The sequence below is a fragment of the Amphibalanus amphitrite genome, unplaced genomic scaffold (assembly GCF_019059575.1).
Source record: "Amphibalanus amphitrite isolate SeventyFive unplaced genomic scaffold, NRLGWU_Aamphi_draft 000222F_arrow, whole genome shotgun sequence".
Taxonomy (NCBI): Eukaryota; Metazoa; Arthropoda; class Thecostraca; order Balanomorpha; family Balanidae; genus Amphibalanus; species Amphibalanus amphitrite.
The window spans coordinates 505155-517718 of NW_024881717.1; the positions used below are offsets into that span (position 1 = coordinate 505155).

The 12564-nt window shown below is 43.1% G+C and overlaps 1 long non-coding RNA gene across 1 annotated transcript in view; it reads right to left on the bottom strand.

Moving 5' to 3' along the window:
• Nucleotides 1–5140: 5140 nt before the first annotated feature.
• The window catches only part of LOC122385548, a 29146-nt gene continuing 21722 nt past the window's right edge, over nucleotides 5141–12564 (bottom strand). The window contains exon 4 of the long non-coding RNA XR_006257213.1: nucleotides 5141–6329. This is a non-coding gene — a long non-coding RNA (uncharacterized LOC122385548). The remainder of the gene's footprint in view (nucleotides 6330–12564) is intronic.

A 12564-nucleotide genomic window follows, 5' to 3' on the forward strand; every position in this document is an offset into this window, starting at 1 on the left:
ATTGCACCCGTCTTAGTGTCTTAAATACTATGACAGCTTCGACCACGGACGTCGGACGGGGTGATCGTTCCACGAATGTACGCACCATCCAGGCCTAGGATGCATTGAGGTTTAAAAGGATGCAGTCTGTAGATCAATCAACAAACAATGGTGGTATGCAACCACTTTAAAATATCTCCCTGGCTCCCGCAACGTTCCAACGCCCCTCCGTTATGCATTCGCCCTGTGTGTCCGCCGAGCCGGCTTGCCTCCAATGACGTCATCGGCCGGCGGCGTTCAAGGTCAAACGGCTGGCGTCCTTACCTGGAGTTCTATAGCCTTGCATTCACTTAACAATAGCAAGACTTCTATGAGGTGCATTGTTTCGGCGAGTGATCTATAGTATGCTTCAAAAATACCACTGGAACTTGGTATGCCTCATATTGCACTACCAAAGGAACTGAAGACTCGTATCTGAGCCACTTTGAATACAAGATAATGGGCTGAAGTGTGAAAAAGGCTGTGTTATGCCTTTCAAGAGAAGAAAACATGCCAGTATTGGTCTTTTTAGCACAAATATTTATTTCTAGTGAATATTAATAATGTGTAAAATCATAAAATGTTGAATTTCACTTGATACGAGAACAATCAAGAGATCACCAAAGCAAGGGACCTGGTTGACTGGTCCATTTTTTACATTTCTCTCATCCAATAAGTACCTAGTTAATTGAGTAGAGTATTGTCTACCATTATAATTTGTGGTTAATACCTTAACATAGAACATTGTGAGCAACTGTCAGTGCTGCCGCAAGGTGCAAATGAGCAAGCACAAGTGCTACAGTGACATGAATCATGATGAATGTATTTCCAAGGTGGCATGTACAATAAATGTTACAAGGGTGGAGTATGTTCTTTTATGAAATGGAAATCATTTAGAGATACAAAAAATCACATGATTCAGAAGAATATTGGTGAGCTGATGATATTTAATGTTCGTACTTTAATAGCACCCATAAAAATCATTTTCATTTTGTTGAGCAGTGCTCTTGAGATAATGGGTGACCGCAACAGGTCAAGTAATTGAGTTGAAGAACTATGCTGAAATATGAATACAACACTAAACATTTTCAGCACAAAGAACCATCACCTTCTTCGTCCACACCAAACACATCTATTTTTGAATGCATATTGCACACTCAGGAAACCTTGGCTTAATGTAAGGTTGAAGCTGAACTGCAGGTTCATTAGCTACGTTAGACTGTGCCCACTGCCCATAGTTCCTTACATAGGAAGACCAGTGAGTGATGAAGTTCTAACTTCGAAATCATTGAAGTCACTTAGAAACATGGTCTGGCACATTTTGCACAGCTATTTCAATTTCATATAATCCAGCAAAAGATATATTGAACGTCATATGGAAACCATGAATAATGAATGTGTACTGGAGCAGCCAATCTGCAAGTATGGTAACTTCGACGAGATCTGGGCCCTGTTTCACCGGTGATAGCAGCACGCCTGCTTTTACACGTGTCAAATTGGGTTTCCATGGAAACATCAACAGGCCCATTGCTCCAACACTACCACAAGTGTGACGTCAGCTCGCGCAATTTGATAGCAGCGTGGTAGCAGCGTCCCGTGAAACACCGCCCTTGGTGGTGCGGGCTTATTCGGCTGGTGCGAATTAGGTATGGTGCGGAGCGGATTTGGCTAATGGCTTGGTGCAGAGTTGTAGGTTTAATATTGTAGGTTGTAAGTAAGATTAAGTTCAGCGTTATGAGGAAAATCATAGTTAATACTGTATGAGTCATTTGACCTTATCCTCAATACTTTAAGTAAACTGTAATGGCAAAAATACAATACAAAAGCACAGGTGACAGGTGAAGGGCGCAGTGCGAAGTTCCGGCCTGCCAATTGAAATAGCATGGACTAACGAAAACACATTAAAAAGACGGCTCGTTAGGACACGCCTGGAGACAGCGCCATGTCCGTCGGGACTGCGGCGCTGTCACTGCTGCCATGCGGGCTTAACCCGCGCGGGGCTGGGGTCTCCAGCCGAACGCGCGGGGCTGGGGGGGGGGGGGTAAATTTTACCCCCCCTGTTATCTCCCGAACTAACGGTCGGATTTGGAAAATTCAAACGCCAATCGAAAGCTCTCATCACGAACTACTAAAAACATGTACTTAATTTAAAGTTTGAGGTCAAGGTCAAAGTCAGGTCAAGGGTACAAATTGCAAGTTTCTACAGTATCGGCCTTGCACCGTAGTTGCCGAAGAATGGAGTCATGGACTGAGACTGATCGCCCAAAACGTGTTCTTAGGCTACCAAGACAATATTAGTTGCATACAATATCATTCAGAGGTCAAGGTCAAGGTCAGGTCAGGTCAGGTCAGGTCACCAAAAAACAAAATATAGAAAAGGGCATGTGCGACACATGTTTTATGGGCCATTTTACTCATAGAATTCAATAGGCACACTCAATAAGTGATATGGACCACCTCTGGATGAATTTCAGGTCGAGGTCAGGTCAAGGTCAGGTCAAGTGAGGTCAAATTTCGAAGTTGGTTGTTAAGGCCTAAAAAGGTGTCTATCTGATGCAGTTTTTCACGGCGAATCGAATGGTGCTATTTTTGTTTCCGTACGAGGTCTAGAACTTCCAAAAAAGTCATTTTTCAAAAAAATTGTGTGTCGTGACGTCATAAAATTTTGAATAACTCCCACATTTTTGAACCGATTCTTCTAAAATTTAGTATGTAGGTGCACATAGACCACTTCTCTGACATATATTCCGGTTTTTTTCGATAGACTCAAAATTTTGGATTTTATAATGATTTTCCCAAAAAAGTCAGTTTTTTGAAAAAATTTAGGCCAAAATCCAAAATTTTCAAAAAACCGAGATAGCCATTTGATAGACAAAGTAAAATTACGTATAACCTTTTTTGTAACGTCTTGATTACTTTAAAAATGAAGATGTTAGCGGCGTTTGAACTTTTGCCGTTTTTGAGGCGAAAATGACGAACATGACGTCACTAAAACGTCAATTTCTCAAAAATTTTCTGACGGATTTCGCTCAACTTTTCAGGGAACGTGTCAAATTGATGTAAGAAAAGGTACTGAAAGTTTGGCGGCGCTGCGCGCCGCCGTTTTTGAGATATCGCAAAAATTCGCGAGGGGGGGTAAAATTTACCCCCCCCCCCCAGCCCCGCGCGGGTTAAAAGACAAATGTGTGACTACAAACGTGGTGTACGAGCTCACTTGTGAATGTGGAGACACTTATATTGGGGAGACGAGTAGACCAGTTAGGCTGCGCTACAACGAGCATCTCAGAAGTGGGATCAACAAGGAGGCCGGCACGCCCCTCGGGGACCATGTAGTGCAAAAACATCCGTCAAGCTGTCCAGATGACACCAGATTAACGGCTCGTATCATGAATGTTTGTAGAGATGAAGCAGACAGGAAAATTACAGAATCCATTAGAATTCGTGAACATAGGCCCAAAATCAACTACAACACAGTGTCGTGGCAAATTCTTGCATAGTTGGAGGTGATTATGTAGGGTGACAGACAACTTGAGCGTGAATACGTGAAACTTATGATATGGGTATTCATACCGGTGTTCAACTGTACTACGGGTAGGGTATGTAGGGTAATATATCGTGTGCTTTGGTATGGGAGGACAATTTATATAGTTGTCACGCGATAGATGATATTTCGGGCTAAGCGGCAAATGTGACGAAATGCTACTTTGAAGTGAGACGTGTTCTGCACTTCCGAACCGATTGAGAAAGAGCAGTGCTCGAAATATATCGCTTTTGTATTGTATTTTTGCCATTACAGTTTACTTAAAGTATTGAGGATAAGGTCAAATGACTCATACAGTATTGGTTGTAAGTAAGGTTAGGCCAGGTTTGGTTAGGTTTGGTTTGGTTTGATTAGCAAGCATCTCTGGGTAAAACGCCTCTCCTTCGTTGCAAAAACAAGTGTGACGCTGGCTTAATGACTACCACATATTTTCTAATGCATGATTTTATTAGGTTTTACAATTTAAAACATGTCAAAAACTGTAAAGAGGCAAATGGTGTACATTACTCAGACCATCACTTTGTCAATATAGCCAATGCAGCATTGTTATGGGGCTAATTGCATATCTGATGGCCATGCTCAAGGCAGTATATACCGCTACGCTCAACCCAAAATTTAAAAACATTCGTAGCTGAATAAAGATTTCATCACTCATCAGCATTTCAATTTCATTGCAATTGTGCGATACAAACCAACCTCTGATGAACAGACACTATAAAGGAAAATAATGACAGAAAACCTGGTGATTTTATAAGCGATCTAATAAATAAAGCTAGAGCCGTCTGAATCCTCAATAGCCCGATCTAAAATCGCAAATTTGCCCATTATCACTACCTATTAAAAGGCAAAATACGAGAGTGCGGCAGGTATTTACATTATAACTTATAAATAATAACCTATGTACGGCCTTGAACAATGCCTCGCATTATAAATGTCTCACGCAAGTCATTTATGTATTCGCAAATGGCTACCAAATCGCTACCATATTATGTGACGTCACCTGGGCGGCAAAAATTCTTTAGTGAACTAACCTTATTAGTAAAGTAATCTTGATCCCACCTTCTAAAATGTTGTTAAAACCAGTTAAATTGTGCCCGACTTTATAGATTGGATGACCAGGAACACGGTTCTGGCATTTATTTTTCATTAAACATCTTAGGCTTCCCATATTCCAAACACAAACTTTCAAATATGTGACGTCACAGCCCAAAATTACCTCCTTCCCCAGGCCACATTACTGTCATAAAGCTGATTCTTTTTACTCTGTAGACACCACAACAAAGTTCAGACCAAGTTTTAAGCGATTTTTCAACGAACAAACCCATTTAAATCAGAATGACTAAACGAGGTGACGTCACACTAACGGTCGCTCCATGCTGAAGATAGGGCCTTGCGCAAGGCCCATTTTTAAATGAAGGGAACGAATTTCTTCAACACCAAGAGGCCGCGGGGGTTGCAACCTAGATAGATAGTGGTTTCTGAACCTCGCCGCAAACTTGGCTATCTCAACTCAAACCCCATGTTAAAGAGGGATAGTCCCTTTAACCCTATTAGTGGCAGGGGGGGGGTTGTTTTTATCCACCCCTCAGGTTTTTCGGGAATATCTCCGAAACCGCTGAAGCTACGATGCTGAAATTTTCTGACTTTTCCTAAAACTAAATTGGGCACATTCCCTGAAAATTTCAAGTTCATAACTTTACCAGGGGCGGCTCCAGAGCACTGGAAATTGGGGGGTCCTATTCGTGAAGCGAGTCATTTGGGCGAAGATCACGATGCTGCACCAGTTTTACGAACAGTGAATAAAAGGTATCATGTGATAACATATACAGTTATTGTGCATCCTCTTTTGACACGTTTTTGCAATAATAGGCGGATCCAGGCGTCCAAAAAGGGGGGTTATGTTTTACCTCCCAACATAGGTGCCCTGACACCGCCTATGCATTACCAATACAATTTTAGTCGTTCTCTCATAAGAAAATTATAACATAACAAGACCATTACCACCCTTTTTAGAAACAGCACCAACAAAAACCTTTTTTACTATACTTTTTGTGTACCCCCAATCTCAATGATCTGTATCCGCCTATGATTTTTGAAAATGCATATTTTTAGGATCCATGTGAATTCCTGATTCATTCTCTATCGATCGGCAAAAGTTGCGTTAAGATTGGTTCAGAAACCTGGCCGTGATAAACAGTCTAAAATGTATCTGCAATTTGCCCGTTTTTACCCCCCTCTACCCCCCCTATTGACATTTTTTAATTTTTATTTTTTAGAAATGTAGATCACGTTGAGGGAAATCGAATGCCGTTTGAATTTTGAAAATCGGCCCGTTAGATCTCGAGATATCAAGGGGGGGTCGTAAACAGCCCCCCCCCCTGCCACTAATAGGGGGTAGCCAGGAGCCTGCCACTAATAGGGTTAATGGATAGGTACAGACTTCGCCTTCCCGGCGAAACACGTGTTAATGAATCGGTACAGACGGCTTTTCCCCGCCCAACACGTGTTGATGGATAGGCATTGGAGAACTTCCTAATTGTTTCATAAGAGATTTCCCCGGTGAATCACCCACCGTGTGAGTGTGGGAGTGGCGGCGTTGAAGACGCCCGGCCTGAAGATGCCGGCGGCGCCGATGCTGGTCGTCTGGGCGCCCTGGCCGGCGGCGATTATGGTGACCCGCGCCGCCGGAAAGTCCGTCTGCAGTCGCACGGCCACGTGCAGGCCGACCACGCCCGCGCCCAGCACACTGATACTGAGCGGCTCCGGCATACTGCGGGGATGTGGGACAGTGAGGTCACATATACTGAGCGACTCCGGCATACTGCAGGGACATCGGCCAGAGCGTACATTGTCGTCTCGCGGCGTGTCTTTCAGTAACAGAGTTCAGTTCGGCACCTCACTGTATTTCTTGATTTCAGAGAGAGAGCGAGAGAGAGAGAGAGAGAGAGAGAGAGAGAGAGAGAGAGAGAGAGAGACCGGGTCACATGGCGAGTGACCGGGACTCAGCGTGAACGGCTTTGAGCTGACCGTGCGGCAGGTGACTGACGGTGAACTGCCACAATCAACTCACGGCTGACAACTCGCAACTACAACTGGCGACTGACGGCTGACCACTCACACTCAACTGACTGTCCGGCGGCGGACCGGCGCAGTTGTCGACTCAAAGTAGGGGTCGCCTCGGTCGGGCGGCCGTCACAAGGTACAGCCCTCAGCAGACGGCGTGGTAGGTATTCTTTTTTTCGACAAAACCGGTAATTACTCAAAGGCTATGCTATCAGTCGGTCGGAACTCACCGAAAATAGATGCGCCATGCTTCACTCTTTCGATTGGGTCTATCACTAAACAAAGTATACGCCTTGTGTGGCAAGAAAATGCAAAAGTTTGTTTTGGGGGCAAATATAAACTTTTGCGTTTTGTTGCCAAACTGGATGGAAAATGAATACGATGACAATGCCAATCTAAAGTGTGGAGTCTCGCTAATGCAAAGAGTTTATCGGTTATCGGTTGACCTGAGACATTAAACTCGGGTACCAGTTGCTGCATTTCATACGACGCACGCGCTCAGTTTTATCCGCAAGGCGCTAGCTCAATTAGGGGCAAAAAGACTGAGAGGGGTCGTAATCGCCCCCCCCCCCCCTCGGCCGGGGTATATGCAGAAAACCCAAAATTCCGTTGAGGGTTAAGCACTGAAGTGATATTATGATGCGAGAAGGTATAGGTCAAAACAAGTATGCACACGAGCGGGTGTGAATAAAACTGTGTTCGAGGTATGCCTTGTTATTATACATTCGATTTGCTTTAGTTATTGGTAAGAACAGATACAACCAAGAAGAGCGCCCCTGAAGAAAAGGTGGCGCACCGGACGGGTGCGATTTTAAGGTCTAAGGTCAGTCAGAGACCTCTAAGTTCGGATCAAGCGCTGCATGTTAGGGGTAAAAAAAGGGGGGCAAAAAAGCATCCCGATTTTGGCAGCATCGTCATGCTTTGTCATGGCACTCATCCACTCCCTCGGCCGAAATATCATTTCCTTTTTGTATGAGTTCTGGCATAATCCCGCACATTATGCTGCATGTTGTTTGCCATGAAAAAACAATGCATGTTCAGCTACGTTCTACGCAGTACGCACTAACCTAACCACCATCCCATCATCCACCACTAGCCACCATCCCGTTCTGTGCCCCCTTCTACCCCACACGAATCAGCCGAGATACTAGTCAGTCGGGCTAGCGCTATCCTATGCTCCCTTCCTGACTGCACAGCGCTAAAACCCAGACCCGAGACTTCCCGAGCGCGACCTCTGACCCCACGCGGTCCGAAGGGTCGGCCGATGCCTAAGGGCGCGCCGCGCGCCGGCCACCCGGATAGCCTCTGCCGAGTCTCCCTTTCATACACCGTTTACTACGCGCTCGATTCATTCACGATTCTGTGTTTCCGCGTTCCTCTCGTTAGATAGCTCTACTGATGTCATAGGCGATCCCAGGAAAATTGCGGCCAGAATACCCCAAACGGCAGAAAATGAGGTTTTTGGTGAATATCTCGGAAAGTATTTGGCATACAACGATGCAATTTCACAGTCTCGTGGTAAATGTGCATTGTGCATACACATGATTCGGGTTGATAGTTGATACTTATGCATTTGAACATTATATAGGACCAGATATGCCCGAAAAGGCAAAACCAACAAGACTTCCTGGAGAACCGTACCTACTCGATGGCCAGCTTTGCGCGATAACGCATTGCGATATTCCGAGTAACGCAATACGCATATATCCGTGAAGATCGGTATATTGAACTGAGACTAAAGGCCGTTGTACACGGGCAACTTCCGCCGGCAACTCTCAGCAATCGGTTGCTCGGCGACTCTGGGCAACCGATCGCCCGGCAACCGGTGGCAGCATGCGAGCAACTTCTAGCAACACCGATGAATTTGTTTTCACCTTGTTGACGTCACAATTACGTCACGCCGAGGAACTGGGCGACACTCGACAACCGGCATTCCAGAGCCCACCGGCAACCGCGCCACACAAACCTCAAACCTCAAAACGCATCTGCGTCACGCAGATGTGTTTTGAGGTTTGTGGCGTTGGATATTAAAGTTTTCTGCATATTATATAGGTATGTATCGATATCCTATGTATCGATATCTATTAATGATAGCTTGCCTGTGCCATCGTTCGCTAGTGATGCCACTATCTTTTTGACGCCAAAACGTGGCATTAAAGGTTAAAACAAATATCAAAGGTTGGAGTACGCTTGTGTATGTTGTTTATCTGTGGCATGGGTTGATAATCACTAAAATGATAATTAGTCCAAAGCTATTGCTTTATTGAGTGGGTGCTTTCAGGGGTCATACAGCTCCCTTCATGGGCGCAGAAATGCGTTACGAATATTTGCGCCTACGAAGAAATGCGAGACGAAATAATGCGACAAGAATAAATGCGCTGACGAAGATTTGAGGACGAAGAATTGCGCGACGAAGAAATGTCATACGAAGGTTTGTCCTGAGCTCTGGTCGCACCCCGTTTATTTATCAGCAGACCATGCTGCTACTTCTTGGCTCCTCATTGGTCAAATTCAAGTGATCTATTCGCTAGACCAATGAGAGGCCAAGCCGCGCCAGCAATAACTTCCTTATATGGGGAAAACCGACAGCACGCTGATATAAAAACAGCGAGCGAACAGGGCCCTGGAATCTTCAGACTGGGCCCACTAGCTTGCTGTGAACTCCGACTCATTGAGATCTACTCACTGATATAGCGCTCCGATATTTGGAATGAGATTTAGAACACCAATACAGGCCCAAGTGGTTAATTTTCTTTAAAACTCAAAAGGGCCCACTTTCGTTATATATTAGGCCCCCCAGAAAATGGAATTAATGGGGCCCGGGGAGACGGTCGCCCACGGTTTCTCTGGCACTGATCCCCACCAACAAATCAGAAGTGAGACCAATATCCAACCAGTCAAAATGCCTTTCAGATATCCTGACTAGTAATCAGCATTGAAAAATCTAAGAGGACGGTATTTTGTAAATATTTTACCTATTTGCTGCTCCATAGCTGCATGCTCGTACAGCAGTAGCGGCCAGCAACACCGCAGCGACAGCCAGAAAGTTCAAAATATTCAACTTCTCGGCGATCGAGAGCAACAGCTCGTCCATTGGTTATAATTAACGTGACGTCACGCTCAGCGACCGTCCGCGATCGTCGGATGTTGCCGACATATTGAGCAATTTTTTAACAACCCTGAATAGCATTTGGCAGGCGTATTTACAAATTGCAACCGAGCTCCGCCGTGGGATAAGGTGGGTAGGGGTTTTCGCACTACGGCTGCGGTTGAACTACCGCCTGTGGTAGAAACTTCAGGATGATGGCGCGTTTCATACGAAATCTGGCGCAAGGTTTGTTTGCTTCTGAATTTGTATTGTTATTGCTGTGAAATGTTAAAGTGGAGGACGAGGTGTTTCAATAACAATTTGTGGATTATTTGAGTTTCTTGATATAAAAGTTGGACGCAAGAGCCAAGTTGCTACGCGCCCTAACCCACAACAACAACAACTTCTTGATATAAAAATCGAATAATATTATGAAACATTGTGTGGAAACTGGAAACTTCCAATACTGATATCAACAATTGCTTAGTTTGGTAATTGATACACATTTTGTAGAGGTTTGTCTGGCAAATGGTGTAACAAACTTCAAGCCATCATGATCTGAAGCTGTTGTAACAAATCAAAATTGCTTTGATGTTCCATAGTACCTTGTTGGAATGACTGGAGCATGCGGTTTTGAACTATCTTTTTGATGGAAGTTAGGATAATGGCGCGTAAAATCTGGCGCAATGCTTGTTTGCTGCGTGTTTGCAGCACTGATCTCTATAATGGTTTGCAGTTTTGCAGTTGTCTGAAGTCTGGGTTATACGAATATCATTTATCAACGTACGTAGAGTGAGGGTGATGTTGGATGATATTAACCATTACGATTATCTGCATCAGCCCTATATTTTTTACATAGGAAGGCAAATATGTGTTGTGTTTATGGATTGCCAAGCTGTTACGCGCCCTAACCCAAATAACAACAACAGTTTATTGATTGCAATGATTAGAAATAATTGCTTTAAACATTTGGGCATCTAAATCTGTTTCAAATATCACAAATCAAAATGTATCATAGCTGACAAGCAAACCTTATTAAATATACTTTCCCAAAATGGTTAGATGAAACCGATGAAATGTGTAAGGATACTGGTAAGCCCAGGTTCTACTACAGGATTTTTCCGTGGGTTGTTGCGATTTTGTGATAAAGCGATATCGCGTCATCGTTAAAAAGTTCAAAATTCTGAACTTTTTTGTCCATTATCACAAAATGGCACAGAAAATCTTGCAATGGAGCCTGGGCTGTAGGCAAAGTTCAAAAACACATTTTTTATTATTACATTTTTTATTACATATAATTACATATAATTACATATAATTACATACAATTACATATTTATATGTAATTGCTACTTGAATATATTCGTATGCTACTTGCTCTTTACTACATTTTTTATTATACTTATGTCATTTTCAAGGCCAGTTCAAAGGTCAGGTCGCTAAGGTATTGAAAGCCAATTTATGCCCAATTCCAGAGTATTTTGTTTATTTCCAGGTCCTATTAGATAGATAAATTATTGGGACCCTGCACAAGTGTAGGTTCTCTGGCGTCCACGTCAATTGCACAGTAAGAACGTATTTGAACACATACATATTACATATGAACATACACATGATAGTTGACAGTAAAAACATTCAGACAATTGAGACTATTGAAACTATTGAGACTATTCAGACTATTGAGACAATGCTGAACAAAATGATGCATAATTTAGAAACAGATAGAGCTACAGCACCCCAGAAAAGCACATTTGGGAGTCCTGTTATAGCTCTTTCTGCATACTGCCCTCCCTCTCAAATATTTGTTCATTTAAGGGACTGTCCCACCTTTGCATTAGTTCTGAGTTGAGATAGCCAAGTTGGCGGCCAGGTTCAGAAACCACTATATATCCTGGTCGCAATATCCTCAGTTTCGTGGTGTTAAAGAAATTCGTTCCCTTCATTTGAAAAGTGGGCCTTAGCTAAGGCCCTATCTCTTAACTATTAACGGCCATTTGATGACGTCATTACTCATTTGCCTTTTGAACGCCTGTCACACATTCAAGTGAAGTATCACTTGATTTACGAATAAGCCAATCAGAGACACTCTTGTTATTGTATGAGCCGCGTCATATTTGAGAGCAAATATATTTGCTGCCAAATTTCCCCTCACATTGACATGAAGTAAATCCTTCATTACGTCACAGATTCGATATAAATGACGTCACGATGAAATATGAAAGTCGCAATATCTCAAAAAGTATACGATGAAAACGCGTAAAAACTTGCAGAATTCGTCAAAATATCATGAGTAACATTTCCGAATCCTAAACGGTACCTTTTTGAAGGTGGGATAGTTCCTTTAAGGGGACTGTCCCACCTTCAAAAAATTGCTTTGATATACTGTTCTTGCGTTGCAAGACATAGATTAGGGGCCCCTTTACACGAAATTGGCAAACATTCGGCCCATAGTTGGCTAATTGTTAAAAAATTCCAATTTAAAGCTTTTGGATCGATTACGTCATATGATTGTTTTTTTATCGGGCAAAGTTTTTTCCTAGCTGCCAAATCGGTGGCACAAAGTTTTGTTACGCTTCTGCCGCGAATAGTACAAACATTGCGCATGAAATCAAAACTCAGGAAATTGGTATTTTAGTAACATGTTCAATATGCATGGAAAGGATTGAAATGAAAATTGGAAAATTGTAGCTTGAACTTTGTCAAGAAGAAGGTCGCAAACTGCAAAGAATATCAACAAGGCCTTATTTATCATTTTTAAAAGATTATAGAATGCTCCCTAATAAGCAAAAGCAAGATATTGATGTTTGATTATTGATGCTGCCCACAATGTCTTGGGCACATGGATGATGGAAGT